This window comes from Chroicocephalus ridibundus, chromosome 6, assembly GCF_963924245.1.
Source record: "Chroicocephalus ridibundus chromosome 6, bChrRid1.1, whole genome shotgun sequence".
In the NCBI taxonomy this organism is placed as follows: Eukaryota; Metazoa; Chordata; class Aves; order Charadriiformes; family Laridae; genus Chroicocephalus; species Chroicocephalus ridibundus.
In genome coordinates, this window is record NC_086289.1 from 23,822,984 (window position 1) to 23,839,323 (window position 16,340).

At 40.2% G+C, this 16,340-nt stretch overlaps 1 protein-coding gene across 6 annotated transcripts in view; it reads right to left on the bottom strand.

Moving 5' to 3' along the window:
- Positions 1-16,340, bottom strand: part of NDST2 (N-deacetylase and N-sulfotransferase 2) — a 138,291-nt gene that overhangs the window by 92,008 nt on the left and 29,943 nt on the right. Inside the window, exon 1 of one of the 6 annotated variants that reach the window (XM_063337866.1) lies at positions 2,136-2,392. The exons of the other annotated variants lie outside the window; for them this stretch is intronic. The gene's annotated coding sequence lies outside the window, so the exon portion shown is untranslated. Of the gene's footprint in view, positions 1-2,135; positions 2,393-16,340 lie in introns of those variants that run through there. 6 annotated transcript variants of the gene reach the window in all.

The following is a 16,340-nucleotide window of genomic DNA, read 5'->3' on the forward strand; positions in this document are numbered from 1 at the left end:
ATGGAATGAAACAGAGAAGCTATCAGAGGTGTCCAAATAATAGAATTTATTGTTGTTGTTGTTGTTGTTAAGTTCAGTCCAGTTCTCATTAGGGAAAAACATAAAAACAAAAAAACCCCAACAACCCAAATCAAGTAAAGGTCAATCTTGGTGGGGGAAAGAGAAGGAGGAATCTCAGACAGCAAAGTGAATCTAAATATATCCATGTTGAAAACGAAGATCTTTTTTCAGAAGTTGAAACATGTCAGAAATACCCAGAAAACCTTTTGACAACCACTAAGTTATTAGCATAACAATCCTCACAAACAGAGTGGGAGAGAAAGATTGGAGATTTCATCTCATACAAACTCACAAGCAGGTAGGAGTATAGTTTTTTCATAGAGAAGGCAGTATCTAAATCAGAAAACCCCAGCAGGTTAACAGAATAAACGGAAATACACATGCAAGCCTTGATGCTGGTGCTGTTTCAGCTTACTCAAAATCACCATGTTAAAACAGATGCTTACCCTTTCCCCTATCCCTTACGAATGTAACATGAAGCTCAGTGCCTATGAAGAAGTTAATCCCAAACTACAGTATCATTCTGTGTCCCAATGGACTTCCCCCCTTTTTTCCTCCTCATATCACTTTCTCTCAACTCCATCTGACATGGGTGATGCATTTATGGTATAGAGAAGCTGCTTCAGTGGTGTGTTTTTGAAAATCTAAGTTTTTTGCAGTACTCCAGCCAACCAGATTCAAACCAGGAAATCAACGTCCTGCACATTATCTCGTATTATTAAAAGTCACAGGTAATCAGGTCGCTATGCATGCACCCCTCTAAGGAGAGAGGCAAAAATACTACTAAAATCTTTACAATAACCTAATTAAAGAATGGGATGGTATATTCATACATATTTCATATACATATATCTATTTTTATTTTGTATGTATTGACATGCACACATGCCTCTCTGACGCAGGAATTAAAAATTCCCTTTTAACATACCAGTGGCTGAAGAGCTAACATATTAGTATTTTGGAAGTGGCTTGCAGAACAGGAAAAGCAACCACACAGTAGGAAAATTCCATCAGGGAGACAACAATCCAACAACAAACAGGACATAAAGCATCAAACGGAAAGTGAACTCTTGAAGAGTAAGACAGATGCAAAAGCTGTTGGTGGTAGTGTGGAAAGATGTATTTGTTTAGCAAGCTTAGGAACATACAGAAGATGTGGAAGTATTTATCAGTGCAATGCTCCGAAAAGACATACTGAAAGGAAGAGCTCCCAATCGGTTATCAAGCACAGCTCTTCAAAAGCATCCAGAACAAATTTCCAGATATGACCTTAAACAAATCGAAATACCAGGTGCTAAAGTATACCACCAGCATTCATTCCTATACTGGTACAGTCCTGACACAGCAAGGTTTAGCAGAAAGCTCACAAAAATACTTCCCCTCTCCCAACAAGTATATGTTCATGGAATACTTCTAGTTGGAAAAAAATGTCTGAACTTAAATTCTAAAGCCATAAAATTTACTAACCATTACTTCCAGAAGCGAAATCCACACACCTACCAAACAATGCCAGGTACTCACTTCTCCCAAAATCTATTCAGCGGTCATCAGTCACAACACCTCCAGTAAAAAGGACAAGCTCAAGCCTTTCAGCATAAGCTGAAAATTCTTCTGATCCCCTCTAAAATCATAGTTATCTTGCATGAAAAGTAATAAATCACAACAAAGAAATATTTTCTGTGTAATTTTAGAGTGCTATTGTTTTGATTTTTCTGCTTTGTAGCTCCATTTCATGCACTTCAGCAGTATCCCCAACATCACGTTTCAACCCTAGGCCTATCGAGATCCACGATTCCACTTATTTGTTACTAAAAGGTACCTTATTCAGAAAGCTGTTTTGACACTGCACTAGTAATACCGTGCATAGGCAACCAGTGCATATGGGGACTGTTAGAATCCCACTAAACACAGACTCTCCTGCTAACTTCAGCATTGCAGCCAGGAAACCAGGCAAGCCAGACTGCAGCAAAGAAATTCCACTTCGAGTGACACGGCACTAAGATGAAGCCTAAAAGAAGTATATACAATAAAACCAGCTTCTGCTAGAGCATGCACTGTATTCATTCATTCCTTACCTTTCCCTTTGCATTGCAGAGGTTACATCACCCCTTGAAACACAGTGATAAGCAGGAGCAAGTCTCATACAGGAATCTTTCTTTCCCTGGGTGCTTTGGGGAAGCGGGAGCGTTCACTCAAGTGAGCATTCATGCCTCAGCCAGCTTGAGGACAAGGCTCTGCACCGAAGTCCTTAAGACCTTCTCACGGCTGCTGATTTCATCCACGGAGCTGAAAGAGCATCTCAGCAGGACACTGCCAGCCTCCTTTTCAGCTCCCTCTCGCTGACTGCCAGTCTCTGGCAAGTGAAATGTCAAGAACCAGGCAGGGGCGGTGTTTGGAGAAGGAGGGATAAGAGATTCTCACCATCCATCAACCTCAAAACCTATTCAGCCGACAACTTGAATGGAACTGGCATTTCATTCTCCATGGTAACAAGAGATGGAAGGAGGTTGGAAAAAGAGAGGAGAGAGAGAGAGAGAGAGAACAGACCCGGGAATATCTGATGTTGAAGAAGCAGGGAAAGTTGTAAACTTTGCAACTTCTCTTTGCTGTGCAAGTTGCATGTAGAAAAGGGAAAAGCCCTTTCCTTGCCTGCACAGTCCCCAAGACAAGCTGTCCCACAGCCACGATGGGGTGCCCTTTCTGTGAGCAGCGTATTGATGCGAGGGGAGGAAATCCCTTATTCTGCACCAGTCCTCCCCAAGGGAAAGACAAATGCCTCTCAAACACTGGGAATTAGGGAAAGCTGCAGATTATTGCCCCACAGAAAACAGAACTGCCTGAAAGGGAAAAGAAAGACTCTGTCGTTCCCTGTACAGCACTTCATGTCTACAGATTGAAGCCACTGATGCCGACTCGGTCTGCGTGCCAGCACTGACCACAAACTGGAGCGGAGAATTAGCATTAGCCCCTTCTCCTGCTTTGCACCTCGGGTGGAAGTAAATGTTTGTTACTTCTATTATGCTGAAACATACAGACAGGAGAGAATCACACAGAGAAACGGGGTATTTCTTTTTCTCCAAGGCACACCAAAATGAAGCACGGAAGCAGCCAGACTTAAAATTCGGGCAGCACCTTTGCTGAGCTCACAGGAGCTCTGGGTAAGTCAGTTCTTATTAACATTTCAGGCCTGGCCATCTTCTGAACTTTTTTTCTGCTATTTTACATTCATAACTTGAGCTGTCACAGCCAGAATGTGCACAACAGGGAAATTACATTTGGATTCATGCACGTTTGTGTTCCAAGCTGGCCCCATGCAGCTCCTGAAAGAGTCTCTGGCTAAAGCACTTATGCAAGATAACCAAACAAAAGACTGAAAAGCTCTGCAAATCCTGGCTGCTGCCGCTGCCATCTTATTTCTTTCTCAATTCTTTACACAGATTCTTTCCTGAAGGACACATTTAAATCTCCCTCCCCCACCCAAACCCACCACCTCTCAATTCTGAGTTTGTTCTCACTTTTGTATTGCATACAGGACATGCTGTTGCACGGTACTTTTTTTTATAGCCTTATATATACAGTGAGCTTTTAGTTAAAGGCGCAGAGCTGTTCTGAGTTCTCACAGTAGTCCTCATGTATCAGCAAATATATTTAAAAATCACAGTTTTTTTAACAACTATCTCTTTTTCTTCATTGTTACCATTGAATTTTGGACATTTGGCTTTCAGTTTCTTACCTAAGTCTTTATTTACCATTCATGACATTGCAACCCATAAGGCATGTTAATACCCGCCCCTGTCCACTGAACTTCAGCCTTTATCCACCACCAACCATTTCAAAGCTGTGTAGATACATTCTTGCTTTTGAAAAATACTTTCCTCCTCTGACAAAAATGTGTTTGATTTTCTCCCGTGTCTTCCAAGACCATAAATCTTCAAGAAACAAAAAGGGAAACTCAAAGGGAACAATACTGCAGTTACAGTCACTTCACTTCTGTGGCCACTTCCTATTGCTTTTCAACTCATCTTTCCAAGACAGCCTTTTCCTTAGTTAAAGGGGGGCATATTTACCTTTTGAAAGCTACTTAAGGTACATTTGGGTTAGAAATACTTTCCTTATTTCCTGAAGAATTCAGTGAGAAAAAGATAAATGAGACTATTCCATTCTCTCCCTCCCAGCCAAAGCCAACTAGGAGTGACACACATCAGCTGTAAGATGTCAGTCTCCTACAAGTCTAAATAAGCAACTAAATGCTGTTAAATGCGTCTGCACAATCAGATGAATTCGGTTCTTTTCACTTACTTGTGAGATATTTCAGAATTCCAAGGAGATATTTCCATCCCTTTTAAAATTTATTCTACCCACATCTATTAAGATGAAGATATTTAACAGAAAAAGCTTTTTATGTTCCTTTCATAGAACAATCTTAGAGTACTTTGTTATTTTGCTTTGTTATGGGAGCATAAAAAGGAAAGAAGGTATTTTTGCCACTTGTCACAAAGCAGGATCATCTTCTCTGCACTTGCTGTTCACTGAGTTTCACCTTGATCCTCTTGAAGGTTTGAAAGCACTGCTGTTTAACTGTAGCTCAGGGAAGGGATTTTCTTTCTCTCTGAAGTTAGATTCTAACGTACTTCAAAGACTTGCCGTCTACTAACATCATCCACTTGTCTTCCTGTGATCCAGAAACTATACCCATAGAAATGGAGAGCTTTCCCAAATCTGTTCTAGCAGCATGCTTTGGGCAAGGGGGAAGACACTGACAATGTTACCAATATTCAGAAATGTGCCAAAAAGCACTGCAAGAGCAGAGAGCTGTACCAACTGTACTGTCCTACTGTGTGTTTTCCTACAGCCACCAGAAAGTCAACGTGGATGTGTCTCACCAAAGAGATACGCATTTTGGAAACAAATCTACTATGAATTGGCTAAAGCTAGCATCTCAAAAGGCACCCTACTGAGAGGTACTGAAGTGAGAAGCATGCCCACACAGAAACAAGGTCCTATCCAGCTTCCCAAAACAGAAGAATAAACAGTACAGCACAGCCAACATTCAAAGGCCTGCCCACCATGTGTGCCTGCCATGCAATAATAAAAGCTGGAATACAGCAATAGCTTCAGGCTGGCTGAAAAAGAAACTGACTTTGGTTCCGATCGAGCTTGGTGGTCTCCACGCAGCTCTCATGTTACAAAAGCTGCCATCTCAGCTGGCAGCACTTCTACAGAGAAGTGAACCAGTGGTGAACCCGAACCAGTGGTGAACCTCACCAGTGGGACGGCACTGGCAGTGGCACGTCACAGCATCCTATATTGCACCTGCTCGGGGAACAAACAGAACTTCTGCTACCACAGCTGTGAACCCAGAACTAAATTCACTTTTTTCAAGTAGATGCCTGCTCTGAAAACCTTGTCATGCCTACCAAGAAAATTAACACATGAAGTACGTTTTAACTGTGCTATGATTTAACAGTAGAACGCTTTACTACAGCTATTCCCTGATGTACCACATTAAAATAGGGAAATGAGCAATCCTGTTCTATGTTACGAGAAGAAAATAAATACATTAAAACTTAGCAAATACACCATGTTTTGAGTTAGGTATCCATCCACCGACCAACACAGTTGAGACTGAGCCAGAATTTAGAGTGTCCAAGAGAAGATGTCTTGAAAGGTGTTTTAATACAAGAGAGAAAGATATCCCAGCCCTAGACTGACTCGCTTGACACATGAAAATGGCGGAGACCAAGTACTCTCCTGTTCTGGCTCACAAACTTGAGGGAAGCTTGGTCAATCAGATACTCCATATCCACAGAGACTGATACGATGCCTTAAATTAACACAACAGCAAAAAACCCTAGCTAAAAGCCAGAACAGCGGAGAGACTGGCAGGGCAGCCACACCTGACACTTACACGAGTCACTGTTCAACAAGATGCTTTTCTGGTCCTCAGCACCCTCTTATTTCACACAAACCAGAACCCTTCAGCCCCAGAATAATGACACCAGAGAAGGAAAGAGGGCATTTATCAAGTTGACAGGGCAAAAGACTCAAGTCCAGCAATCTCCACCCAGGCCAACAGCTACTCCACTGAATACCATGGGCAAAAACAGGCAACGTCTCAGGCTTCTACACCTCTGAAGCTTCAATTCAGATTTATTTTTTTAAAAAAGGAATTTTTACATCTGGGATTAAACAGCACATTAATTTATCATCACCATCTGAGGAATAAACGCTCGTTTTGATTTCAGGGCAGAAATCACTCACCATCACAGAAATAATTTATGCAGCTGTTAGGTTAACAGCTCTGCAGATCCTGTCAATGTCAGAAGTTCATCTGCTGCAGGAAATGAACATTTATTTTTTGGTTTATGTTCCCAATTTCATCCCAGCTAAACAAAAGACAATTTCTAATAAACATGGCAAAAGAACCACAAATTTACTCCTATGAGCATCATGGAATAAAACTCGTATTTTACCTGGCTGAAAGGCATAAGTGAGAAAGAACAAGCAAAAAAGGTAGATATTCAATTATAAAGATTCAGAGGACAAAACAGTAAAAATGCTACACATGAATCTTTCAAAGCACACATTAAAATGGTTTCTGGGAATAAAACAGACTAAAAACATGATTAGAAAGCACACAAAAATCTTCCAAGAAGTCCAGACCTCAAGAAATTCTGAGGACACCATTCTGGAAACCCAAAGCATCTTGATTTAAATTGACAACCATGGCTGAAACATCTCTGAGCTCTTCTCAATATAAGTCATTTCAAGGTGGCAATGAATATGGCCAGAGAGTACACAGACTGAGTTGACCTGATGACACAACACCTGTGTCATCAGTAAAAGAACATACCGTACCACTGAATTAACAGTCATTTCCCACTGCAAACATACCACCTCAAAAGGGGAGGGATAGGGATGGACTACATGCATATGATTTTAGCAAAACATATTCCTCTAATAGGCAAAATGATACTAACTCCATAGCTTCCTAACTTCAAGTATGCCACAAAATTAATCAAAGAGAAGAGTGTAATAAAAATTTCTTCAATAGAATCGGCGTTACTTATTCAGAGCTTCCCCATAAGGGTAAAGATCTTCTGAATCCCATGGGATTAAAATCTTAACATACTTTAGGTTAAATCCTTCTTTTCTTTTTTTTTTTTAATTAGTCAGAGTGTTTTAAAAGCTTTTCATAAAACAGGAACTTGTGTTCAACATCATCCGTTAAACAATCTTTCCACTAGAAGAATAAATGCAAAATCCCATGCCTCATGAGAGTTTCATGTTTCATAAGAGACAGAGAGCAAGTGACTAGAAGAGTCCTAACAATTTGTTTGGCTAATGCCATCTAAAACAACACACACAAAGTCACCTCAATCTGTTATTTTAAAACTTGCAATAGCACTAAACGTTAATGATACATGGAGAGGTGAAAGCTATCCACCAGTGAAAGAAGAGCTTTTAGAAGAGCATTTTGTATCTGCAATAAAGGTTTTCAGTGTTTGACATAAACGTTTTCATGCAAATAAATACACGTTCCTCTAAACTGAAAGAGTTTACAAGGGCACAATTAGCTGTTTTCATTGAGTATAAATCAGACAGCTGTCTCTAACTGCAACCACTAGCAAAAGATGTATAAGAAATGCTTTCTTCTTTGCAGATGTTTTTCCATGATTTAAGAGAAAGTTCTGCTTCAAGAAATGAATGTAACGTTATCCAAATCTACATGGTCTATGGCTTTAATGGGTAAATTTACACGTGAATAGTTGCTTTCTTTTTTTTTTCGTTCCCAATTTCCTCTTGGATTTTACCTATTTCATATAAAACAGCTACAAAGATTCAGCAAGCCAAATTAAGCGCACCGTGATGCCTCTGCAAATAAAACTATCTTTTAACAAGCAGCAGGGGGGGGTCAATGCAAATGAATCAGCACTAACTGCTGTCATTAACAGTACAAAAAAGAAAAATACCACCCCTTCATTCTAAGAGGGATCAGAAAAGTCAGAAAATTGTAAGAAAACAGTTTTACAGATGAAGAAATTAGATACAAGTTTCATATGACAGAGGCATGTCTAAATGTCTATTTCTGTCTACATTTCACAATGCAACTGAAATACAAGGGCTGTTCAACATATGCTTGGGACACAGGACACTACTTCAAGCATAGCACTAAGCTATGCCTTAAAGGTTCACCAGTGTAAATAACGCAAAATCAATGGGTTTGGGGATTTTTTTTTTGTGGGGTAGGGGAGGAGTGGAGAGAACACATCCTAACCAGTCGTCTTGTTTTCCCACTATGTCAGCATCTCAATAGCTTAACTATCTATAAATGAACTGTCTCTTAAGAAGGAAGTGATTCCATTTAATTCTGTATCATTCTGTAAATAAGAGGACAGTATTTAGAACAGATGGTACAATATACCTCAGCCTTTCTGCTACAACTAACTGCTCCCACGACTTCTAAACCGCTTTCCAGTTTTACACACAATGATTCTAGCTGGTACAAAACAGAGAAACTTCCCCTTCAGTGGGGTGAAGGGAAAACCAGAATCCAAACACTTTTCAACATGCCAGCTGACAAAAACGTTGCAGATAAATATAAAAAAGAACCATAAATTACACATTTTCATGCACCCCCACTCCCAAGATACCAAATTAATGGAAGAACCAGCCGAGGTACCAATGCAGATGTGACCAAAGAGGCCTCAGGCCCTGACAAATAAGTAACTTCTGCAACTTTCAAGGCAACACGAGTTCCCAGCTGCCGGTTTCCCTTCCCCAGTGTAGTAAGATGTAACACGAATTTAGTTTACAGTATGATGCCATATTTTGGCTGGAAGGCATAAGAGATATGAATTTAACAATGTATTAAATTGGAGTGTAGCACCTGTGTCTTACTACCCGCCTGCTTGATTTCCCCAGGGACGAAGATGTGCCACCTGGAGACGGGCAGCGTGGGCTGACTTACCCTTCCTAGGCACAACCACCTGGGCATGAGGTCCCAAACCGGACCACAGATCTTAGGCACTGGGACAGCGGTGAGGAAGGAAAGCACACTCTGAATGCTACCAAATGCTTCAGAGGAAAGGATTCGTCCCTGAAGGAAAATATTTAACATAATTCACAAGCATCTCTTGCATTATCTCCTCCTACTTGCCTGTGCTGACATAAGAAAGGCGGGCATATGTTATAATTCTGGCAACTGCTTCAAGTGACTGCACTATGGACAGGAGCATCAACACCTACTACAAAAAGACATGTTAGGGAGGCTTGTCTGTCCTACAAAATGTTATAAAACAACCCTCTCTGCTGTAGTACGGACTCTATTCAAACACTTGTATCCTCTCAAGGTATCTTACTGACAAACACGGCTAATGTGATGTGTAATGAAAGGGGATAAAGCCTTGCTTCCTAGAAAATAAAATCAGGCAGCTGATTTTACCAGAGGAAACAAAGGAGGTTGAAGCTCTCACTAATGGCTTTGTAAGTGTCTGATTTCTAATGCTAAAAGCTTCCTGCACTTAGGTTATGAATTTAGAAGGGAGAAATTATGACACGCATGTATGTTACGCATTGTCTCACAGGCACGGTAACTTCTACCTCTTCTGTGAAGATAATTTGTATGTTGTAGTCTTCTCCATTTCAAAATTTCATCATCTTTTGAAGCAGCAAGAGACATTCTGAAAACGTCTCATATTTTCTAGGCTGCCCTTGTGTTCACTGCTTCCCCATACAAACGAATGCCAAAATACCAAACCAATCCTTCTGTCCTGCTGCCTTTTCTCTCTGACCTCCAAGTAAATACTCCTAAATATTCTGTGACTGCTTGGAAAAATCTACTGTATTCCCACCTCCTCAAGCCATTCCTCTGTAAAACAGTTAATCTTGAAAACACAATGCTGTCACCTTCCTTTCACAGGTTTCTGCCATTGCTGTCACTATGGAAACAATCAGAACATCAAATATGTCAGTAAGCATGATTTATAAAATACGAAAGCGCCAAAGGTAAAGACTCTACATAAAAAACAATCAAGACAAAATTAGCTTGTTAGCATGGAAACATTGGCTTTAAAGGATTTTCAAGTTCATATGAATTCCTAGGGTAATGCTGCAGTGAGCTATGGCCAAGGAGAGAGCCACCAGCGCAGCATCATGCACGAAGTCACACAGCCAAAGGCTGCAGCTCTCCGCCAGGACAAAGTGTTCTAATGATCCCTTTTCCATCCATTTCAAACACAAGAATCAGATAGTAAAGAAAAGTCAGTATATCCCCAAAACATTTCACCAACATAGGAAATATTGTAAGACATACACACATTTCACAGAATCACAGAATCTTCAGAGTTGGAAGGGACCTCTAGAGATCATCTAGTCCAACTCCCCTGCTAAAGCAGGATTGCCTAAAGCACATTACTCAGGACTGCATCCAGGCGAGTCTTGAGAATCTCCAGAGAAGGGGACTCCACAACCTCCCTGGGCAGCCCGTGTTTGTTTCTTTGAGATTTAGAAATAAATTAAGGAAGGCCCTTGCAGCTTGCACTGCCTGTATCTCAATAGCGCATTCAGTCATCTTCCCCTCTGCTCATCATCTTCATTCACATCTGCATCAGAAGCAAAGTCAGCGCCAATTATTCTTAGCTTCCCAACCAAACAAAGATTTAAAGCAATTCTTAGAGAAACACCAGCTGTAGAGCTTGATTGGACAGCTATTCTGCTGTGTTGTGGCTTCAGCAATGCAAAAGCAGAATGCTTATTATCGCTGTAAGATGAGGTTCATCCAAGCCCTGTATGTGCAGAAGAAGCAGTTTTCCCCTGCTCCCAGAGCTCGCCACATACTTCACTTTGACATGTTGACTCAATTATAGCACACGGAAGCCTCCAGGGAACAAACACAGCTTTTTGAGACAACTCCCTCTCCACCCCACACACATTCTCTCTGTGCTTTTTTAGAAGCTCATTTCAAGGAACGTTTTGCCTTTCATCATCCCATTATTCTCTGTTTCTCTCCCCTCACTACATTATGATGATGTGCCTACCCACTTCATGTTGCTGCTTTTCCTCACCTGAACTGGCTTAGAAAGTAAGCCACTATTCCACCTCAAATTCAGCTACTGAAGTTACAATACAGACAGCAAAAGGAAGAGGGACCTCCTTCTTATGCCACGACAAAACATTTCAGCTTAAAAAAACAGAGGAAGAAAACAGCTCAAACACGAATGAGAACCACAGAGCACTAGGAGAAGAGAGGAACAGACCCGCAGCTGTGAAGCACTTTTTAAAAGCATCATGAAGCCAAAAGAATAAACGTACACTTTTCTTAATAAGTACACGGCAAACAGTAAGCTCCAGGTGCCATTTCAGGTAGGGAGACAGTTTGCCACCTAGTCAGTGCTGGAGAGGTGACCCTAAAGACTGCTCGCTGCCTTTGGGACTTGGCTGAAGGACTTCTGCACATCCACTGCCTTCAATGCTACGTGCACATAGAGCAAATTCCCTTACATTCAGATTCTCCCAAGTGCCTCAATAGAAGAAACAGTCTATAGTAGTCTTGACTTAAAAGCAATTTTTTGACTGGGTATCTTAATGACAGTTGGAAATTTACCATATTATTCTCTTTTTGCCACAGGACCAGCCACTTCAGCAGTAGTTGAGGTACTCTAAGATGGAGATACTCCCTTCCTCACTTGAAACATAAGCTTTTGATTCCCGGTTTCCAAAATATGAGATCACATGCTTTGTCTGAGATTCCCTCTATTAGATTGCAAGAGTCAGCTGGGATGAATCCAGACAGGAGCTGCAAGGAGAGAACAACTGAAAGATTCGGAATCCTGCACTATAAACAGGGTAAGGAAGAACAAAAGAAGTTATAAATTACAGAACTGAGAGGAAAGGTAGAACAGAGGACAAGGTAAGCTTCTGGGGGAGCTCCCCTTCCACAAAAAGCATCTTCCAGAAACAAAGAGTGAATTTCAATCCATTGTTCCCCAGGTAGTTAATGATGACATTAAGTTCACAATATCAGGAATCTGTATGATAGTAAGATGACAACTAGAGCTGGAGTTTATCTTGCTCAAACATTGGACAATTTGAAATAAGCCATTTCACCCCTTTTGAAAAGTTTCAAGAAATCCTAAATTAAAATATTAATGGAAATAATCAGTCTTTAGAAATTGACTCACATATTGTATCGTGTGAGTTTATATTCTCTTCTATCTGTCTCTTTTCTTCCTGTTTTCCATCAGTCATGCATGCCTGGTCCCACTGATTCCCATTTACACCTCAGAATTAATAACAAGCATAGCCATGAGTTCCACGGACAAAGTTGGGCACAATAAAAAGCACCTCCTGTTAGCAGTTTAGGTTTGCTTCTGCTCAACTCTTTGTTCTTGCGTAGATAAAGAAATATTAAAAAAAAAAGGTTTTTAATTACCTGTGCTAAGTATTCACTACTTCCAAAAATATATTACTTTGCATTTGTCATGTCTTCAAAAAATCTACCTGGAGTCTGAAACACATACACATGTAATCTTCTCAGGCTGTTCTTGCTTAGTACATCCACAAAATAAAAATGTGTCATTACCGCTTCCCTCTCACATGATTAGTGAACTACGTATCATCTTCTGACTCTGGGTTCTTGGAGTTTAAAGTGATTAATGACAGTGGAAAAGCCACAACGCTGGGTAGCAAACACTTGCTATTTTCTTTGCCTTTCATATATTTTCAAATAGCACTCTGAACTAGAAGACACTTTTCATACACATACCCAGGGTTCACAGGTACAAACCACAGACAGAAAGGAGGGAACAAGACAGCGGATGCAGTATAATTGAGCCACAAACGTGGGCTAGTCGGTACTGACTACCTGCAGCAGGCTGAACTTGCTCCAGATATTCTGATACTCTGAAACAGAGCACCAAGAAGGCAAATAAGCTTCAGAAGATTTATTTATTTTGGAAAATAACAGTGACTCTCAGTCACGTAACAGTCGTCTTCAAAGAAAAGAAATGAAATCCAAAGCATCCTACTGATTCTGCGCTGTTTGGGAGCCAGCACTTAACACAGCCTGTGTCCAAACACAGCTGGCTTTCCAGAGCCCAGCAGGCTTTCCAGAGGAATCACACACTACTAGAACAACAACAGTCAAAATCAACATGTAAACCCAGGTCCCCATTCTACATGGTATACCCCAGCTATTTCAAATATCCCTTCACATTAACATAGGGGGCAAAGGCAATCCGTTTGGTAAAAATTAACAAGTCGCAAAAATGTACAAAATCTATAAAAAGGATAAAATGTAACTCATTACTCGGTAAATACATTAATTCTATGAATGAATTACATTGATGACATCTGTGCCCCTTTTCTTTGGCATAAACAAAGTAGTTACCTTGCTGAGAGAACAGAACCTCTAAATCCAAATGAAGTTTGCCGTCCATGTAGACAAAGAATAAGATGATAATCATGTGACACACATTTATCACGTTTTTAATGCAGTTCTGGAAACTGGAGATGTTCAGCAATAAGAACAGTGTAAAAATTTAGACAGAACAAAATGAAACACGTGAAAGTATGACTGCTGGCAAAGAGCTATCCCCAGCAAGGACTGAGGAAGGATGGCACTTCTCAGCCATTTTTCAGACCCAACACACATTCAAAACTTCTACTTCGTGGAATCTCTGCTGTTCTTCCTAGTTCATGGGAAATTTCATCTCTGCCAGACAATTCAAGGGAAACTGAACTGCAAATTCCATTAACTTGAACTCTTAGACTGCAACTCGGCTACTGTGAGTCACTGACAGCTGGGAACAATCCTGCCAGCTTGGGAGAGACACCAAATTCGATGCACTATCCACCCCCCGTATACTCTAGTCCACAAAAGCCAGCACATCCGAAAGGAATCACAAGGATGCTACTGCTTACTGGAGATGGAGATATCAGTCTGCTAGAAAAAAAAATCCCTTGGCAGGAAGGGCCTGCTTCAGGCAGCTGCTGATAATACAGCCCCATGTGCCCAGAGCTCTGCAGCAGAAGAGCGCTTCGTGTCCATATCTGTTGTTCCTACCACAGAGGTCTGAAACTTTGCCCTGCAGCTTAATTTCTGGTTTGAGTGAGGATCTGAAAAGGGGGCTTAGAAGGTTTTCCTGCAGTAAACTTATGTGCTTACAATGACCTCCAAACTATCAGTTCTCTGGGTATGGAAAATGAAGAGTAGCATGTAGTATGTTAATGTAAAGACTCCCAAGATCCCTCTATAGATTCCACATATCTCAAAGGTGTTCAAGCCTTCCTTCATCAGGAATCGGAGCACAAAGAAATGGATACCCCAGAACATCAGGGATGAGCAATCAGCTTCTTTCAATAACTAAAATTACATTGCTAAATCCAACAATATTCCACACAAAGAAATATTTTGTATCTCTGGTCTCATCAGGCTGTCTGATTAACAAATCTGACTTGCGCATTATATGCTGCTTTTGTTAGTTGCCTGAAGTTACTGCATGTCTACAGCTCAGCCAATTACACAGATACAACAGAAGGCATACAATAACTCATTTGAAAGGGTGAGAGAAATGACATGAGGAAAGAAGCAATTTGATTCACATACCTAAAATTCCATCTTTTATAAAAGTATCACATTTGGAAATAAAGTTAAGGGAGTTTGTTTGTTTGAGGGATTTGGTTTGGGGTTGGTTTTTTGTTTTGTTTTGTTTTGTTTTCCTTTTTAAGGAATCCATGCCTTCTAGAGGACAACCACAAAACCGCAAGTATCCTCAGTAACTACCCTAACACTTTTCAACATATAAGCTCTGCTTGCTTTTAGGGCCTTGTCTAGAACAGCAAGTTTTAGAGAAAAAAACCCAAAATGCTATTTCCAACTCAGTTGTACCACTGAGTCTCACATGATTTAGCTGCTAACGGTAAAAAGACAAAAGATGCATAGCCTCAAGAGTACCACGGTAATTGCTGAACTAAACCTTATTGGAAATGATTATTCTCTACAATCCCTCAGGTACACAGAATTATTCTTTATGATTATTTAATGAAATTACAGCCTCATAACTGTAACTTCTTCCAGGCCAGATCCTCACATCTACCTGCCACCTCTTGCTATTAAGCTCACTCTTTGCTTGCTTGCAAATACTTCTGCATATATTGTATTCCTCGTGATTCCTCCTCACCGCTTCCTGACAGAAGAAACACGCCAAACACAACTGGAAACTCTAATTCATTTCATGCTGTTGTGCCAAGTATCAGTCAGGGACACACCTCTGACACACAGAACCAGTTTTTGAGCAGTGTGCAGTAGACTACTTACGTTAGTGTTCTTCTGTTAAGAGACTGTTAAGTGTCCTTAGTCAGAAAGGTTTTTCTCATGGATGTCATAGAGCAAGAGAATCACAGAGCAAGATCTTGCTCTACCAGGTAGATTTATATATACACAAAACCAGGAAAAGAATCTTGCCTTGCCTTTCACGATTTCAAAGATACACCCTGAAATTTAGCAGACATCTTTGAAATGACCAAAGCCCAGAAATAACCCAGAAACCAATCAAACAAAACCCAAAACAAATAAATAGGAAATAAAAAAGTGTAACACCTTTTGGACAGTAAACTCCATGAAATATTGCTATAAGGTTGGAAACGCAATTGCGATACAGTAGTGGCAGATTAACGTGGACTTCTGACATCAATAGCCACATCTTCTGAGACAAGATGAAGAGGCTCCAGATCAGACCAACAGCAAAGAGTATCATGAAAACACTCATTTTTAAAATAAGTGGATTCAAAAAAAACTATCCAAATTGCAATTACAGAACGGGAGTTCTTCCAACCTCTTTCCTTTTAACAAATACCCATGTCTCTCCTCTAAGAAGTGTTAAACAGCCTCTTACAAGACAAGGCAACACTTAAGTAATGATTTTTAGGTAATTAATAAATATTATTATTAATATGATGCAGTGATATCCGTATTAAAAACTTTACCACAGGAAAACTTAAGCAAACAATAATAGCAACTGAGAAAATTTAAATCTATGTATCTCAGTATGTTCAAGTTTTATCAAGTATAAAAGTCCAGCTTTCTAATGGAATATACAATATTTGCTTTTAATCTTGAACATTCCCAGATATGTTTCTTCATAAAGTCAAGACATTTACTTTACATTATTTCTAGTGTATAAAAAGCCTTTTTAAGCTACTAGTTAGAAGCTTCTAGAATGTTTTACCCATGACAATCTTTGGTTCCTAAAATATTAAGCTAATGACTCTAATGCAGA